This window comes from Papaver somniferum, unplaced genomic scaffold, assembly GCF_003573695.1.
Source record: "Papaver somniferum cultivar HN1 unplaced genomic scaffold, ASM357369v1 unplaced-scaffold_118, whole genome shotgun sequence".
NCBI classification, from domain to species: domain Eukaryota; kingdom Viridiplantae; phylum Streptophyta; class Magnoliopsida; order Ranunculales; family Papaveraceae; genus Papaver; species Papaver somniferum.
The window spans coordinates 16,387,570-16,392,497 of NW_020620825.1; the positions used below are offsets into that span (position 1 = coordinate 16,387,570).

Below are 4,928 nucleotides of genomic sequence, written 5' to 3' on the forward strand. Positions count from 1 at the left end.
CCCCAGTGCCTTGGGAGGATGGAGAGTGTAGTTGATGTATATTTCAGATTTTGACATTGTTTTACTTATAAAAATCTATTGAGACTTTAGTCTTTTATTTTTGTTTTGTTTTTAGAAGAGTTATAGGTCTTTTTGTAATTGTTGATATTTTTCAGTAATAAAATTTTATGATTAAGCAACAAAAAAAAAAAAGACAATAACTACTCCCTCTGTCCGATTTTAGTTGATAAAATAGCTTTCTTTTAAAGCAAAAAATGTAGCAAAAAAAATTCATGTTTTCCCCTAAAATTTCTTTGATTATCAATAAGAAACCAAAAACTAGGATGCGAAAACTAGTATATATAACAAGAAATTTAAGAGATTAATGGTCTTGTGGAAATTATTTCATTTCCATAATACGTTTGCAAAACCCTAATTTATCAAGTAAATCCAAACGGATGGAATAGTAACGCTTAGAAATGATTTGTTTCTCAATTTATGTCACGGATATTCGTAAACTACATACAATTAAAAAGCATTTTCAAACACCTACCAAACAAATATAAACATGGGTATTAAATTATGAATATTTCTTATACTAACAATAATCAAATGAAAAGTTGTTTTTAGAATTATCTCCTTGTTTAATGATACAGGTCATTCATTAGTAGGACAAAATTTGAAAGTGAATAGGTCATATTTAGGAATGAAGGGAGTAATAATAATAAAACAATAACAATAGCAGAATTTAAAGTTAAAGATTAAAGTTAAAATTAAAATGATCAAAATATGAATAATAATTTATTGTATTTATTAAAACATTAATATTCAAAAAAGAAAACATTTATTGTTAGTATTAATAAATGTCATTTAAAAATATTTTTTAAAACATGTCTATTTTCGTCATTATTCACATCACAGTTTACCAAAAAAAAATTACATTGATTCAACAACACTCCACATATGGGTTTACAAAACGTGTAATCACTTTATTTATATAGTACAACACAACAAAGCATAATAAAATCCACTTTTTAAACTCACAACAATACCATCACAGTTTACCAAACAGAATTTACATTTTATTGATTCAACAACACTTTATATATGGGTTTACAAAATGTGCAGTCACTTTATCTCTATAGTACAACACTACAAAGCATAATAAAATCCACTTTCTAGACTCACAACAATACCACACTCGCCTTAATAGTGATGTGGTCAACTATTGGTGGTTATAATTCTGGAATCTGGACTCTCGACAAACAAATGTCCAAATTGAATTTATGCACAAACATTGTGAAGGAAGAACTATGTATACACAAACAAAGTGAAGGCAAATTTGGATTTTTTTCTGGATGTATTATTTGGCCTTTTGTTTTTGAGGTCCTCTAAATATGTATTGCTAGCTTCTCGAGCATTTTTTTTTTGGACAATCAATGTATTTTAATTCATTCGAATCAAAATCGTGATTACATGTTCGCTTACAATAATAAGAAAAACATCAAAATACAAAATAATCAAAACCCTAATACGAATAAGGACATCAATTACAAGTAGATCGCGAAGAGGAAGAGCGATAAACAACAAAGATATCCAAAAGAATTTTATGTATAAGGGAGAGATGATGGTATATCCCGAAATAAAATCTGACCATTTAATCTGATTGTATTCTTCTTCTTCGATAAGAGATGCTCCTAATACAAAGGAGTACTTTGCCTATAAATTTGTCGATCCACACGAACATGGATGCCGATTCAAAGCGATGCCGTGATGAATCATTGATGTTTTTGAATCAAGAATAGCAAGCCAGGAATCAAACATTAAAATTTGAAGAACTCGCCCCACAACGATGAAGAAATATGTCAAAAGACACCAAAAACGATGTAAAAACATCTTATTCAATTACCTACTACCAAAAACTTTTAAAGAAAACGAATCCCTGCTAAGATGTGGTCCAAAAGGACCAATATGAGCGAGACAATGTGGAGGGTTCAGGGTTCCTCCATATCATTTGCAATTTGAAATGATACGGAGTAATAATTACTGATCTGAATTCCCCTTGCAAATTAGGTAGTTATGAAAAACATCCAACTCGTATTAAAATTTCTGGCCCTGACAAAAGTTGGTTGCAAATCTCAGCACCAAAAATGGAAACACCAAATCTTTATTCATTACCAACATGTTCCAATTTGCAACATAATTCCTAAACATAAATGCTCAAGTTTTTACCACAAGAACATATACATATGTGGCCCAAGGATTCACTATTGTAGATTTGTATCCTGGCCTTACAAAGACAAAGGACAAAGCATATTCAGATCGATGTCTTGGTTGTGAAATCCATAACCATTAATATTTTCTTTTCCCGCCGCCAAGTTGTTTGAATATCCATTAGGGAATGGATATTTAATATCCATCAAAGTTGGCCTGGAATGTATCCAAAATTGAGGAAAAGCTTCACCGGATCCACAAGCACGAATAACAGGTAGGCCGAATGGTGAATTTATCAATCTGAAGTGAATGTTATTCATGGACCTCTTTGGTGCTACTGTTTCAGTTTTGGTGACTTTTCTCCTTTTATTATTAACTTTACGACCAGCATAGTGACTCCGACTGTGTCCTGCCAGTCCTTGGCTGGAACCAAACATCCTATCGCAACTTGAACAGCGGTATTCTCGAGATCCTCTAGTTCGACCATTGATACTTTTAGCTGCAGAGTTGTAAACACGTATTTCCTGAATGGGTGTTGGAGTAGGCTCATTTGAAGGTTCAGACTTGATATGATCAGAGTCAGAAGAATTTTCGTTTGCCATTACAAGAGTCGCTAAGAAGAGAAACGAAGGAAAGTTAAACATTTTACTTGAGAAGGAAGGGAATATGGTTTGTTTGTGAGAAAGAAAGAATACATAACCCTGTGGAATACTTACTAGAGTTTATATAGAAGTGAGATTGGAAAGGGAGAGGCTATGACACACCAAATGAAATCTTGGCTCTTAATGAATGAATGTTGTCTGGATTCTTTATTTCGAGCAAGCCACGTGGATACGAGACGATCGCGTAAATGCCTGTGCAGTGACGCGATTTTTATCTCCGTAGATCATGGTTACCTAATCTAAGTTGCTGTTTTGGGACGTCTCCGATCGTTCTCCAATAAATCTTCTTTCCAACTTCCATACAGGTTCATTGCCCTGCCGCAAAACCGTGATACTTCCAACTTTCAGTGCTTATAGAGGGAATAGCTAGTATGTCTCCATCTGCATTCTCTACAGAAACTACATAAAGATATGCGAGTCATCTAAATGTAGACTTGTGTTGCCTCTTCACCTGGCTTGTACGTTTTGATAAACATTGCTTTAACCATGATTTCTAGCGTTAGGAAACTTGTGTCAAGGTTGATTAGTGTTGTGAGAAAGAAACTGCGGAAGTGGAATAATCGAGGCCGCAAAATGTTTTGTTTCATCGTGTAAAGCGAGGTTGGTATTCCAAACGCCACTATGATGCTGAGAGAAGCTATGCTATGCAATATCCAAATGCCACCTGAAATATGATGCTGCCCAGGCTCGAACTTGAGACCTTCTTTTTTCACACGCGGCAAAACGAAACATGGTGCTGCCCAGGCTCGAACTGGGGACCTTCAGTGTGTAAGACTGACGTGATAACCGACTACACCACAGCACCCGTACATCTTTAACGTCCTAACAAATTCAGTGAACCGCTGAAGCAAATAGAAATTCAAACTTTGATTGCCTTGGCTTTCTAGAACAAGGCCCACACGGGCATACATATTTTTGTACCCGTTAGGCCGTTACTGACAATGAACCACCTAAGTATATGACGGGAATGGTATTCAAAATCAAACTGAGAATATTTCAAATCTAGCAATGTCATGATTATAGGGAAAAAACCAAACAGCAGACCGAATTCCAAAATTCTTTCTCCAACTATGACCATATAATCTTATTGTTTATACACCGAATTAGATAAATGACTCTACGAGTATGATATATCCTCGTATAATCTTTTCCTAGTTTAATGATAAATTTTATGCTTCAAAAAAAAAAATCTATGAGAAACCACAGCTATAGCTATAGTTAAATTTTGGAAAGCTAAGCATGTCGCGTTTTTTGGTAGAGTTAGACTTATTAAAGCAATGCTCGCTGGTACAGTTCATCTCTGGTTATCTTGTTTCATTCTCCCTAAAAGCGATATTAAAGAATTGACTAGTATCTTTAAGAGGTTTCTTTGATCAGGATATGATTTGGGTAACAAGCATACCCTATTAGCTGGGTTACCATATGTTTGCCACAAATTGAAGGTGGTCTGTGTATCAAGGATTTGCTTACTTTCAACATTGCTTAAAATTTGAGGCATATTTGGGATCGGATATGAAAAGGAGAGGGTACCAAGTATACCACTAGCTTTTTCGTTCGGCGACCTACAAAACCCAATACAAACCCAAGTAGACCAACTTAATGATCCTTGACAGTATGTATGCAGAGTTTATATCTCTATCTCTTCTCCATCAGAACTTATAGACTATGGAGTCCGTGAACCTTATTGTTAAGAAAAGTACTTGAACGATCTCAAAAATCAATATCCAAGATCAATCTAGTCGTATCCAAATAATCCAATTAGAATTTTGCCAAGTAATAAACTTGTTATCTCTCTTTTAAGATACGAATTATACAAGAAACTAATCTCGTGATCGATCACAATTATATCGACATATCTACTAGAACTGAATACGTAAAACTCGTGTAAATCAAATTATAAAGATAAACAATATAATACGGAAAGGGAGAAATACAAGACAGTCGAATTTTTCTTAACGAGGAAGCCGCAATATCAGAAAAACCCTGGGACCTCGTCCAGATTTGAGCACCAAACTATATTAAGCCACTACAGACAAGCCTACTAGGAATTCAATTACAGTCGCGCTCCTTATG

General features: G+C 34.5%; 1 non-coding gene across 1 annotated transcript; it reads right to left on the minus strand.

The window, feature by feature from the left end:
• Nucleotides 1-3,586: 3,586 nt before the first annotated feature.
• Nucleotides 3,587-3,660, minus strand: TRNAV-UAC. Its single transcript has one exon. It is a non-coding gene; the product is annotated as a tRNA-Val (tRNA).
• Between the last annotated feature and the right edge of the window lie 1,268 nt (nt 3,661-4,928).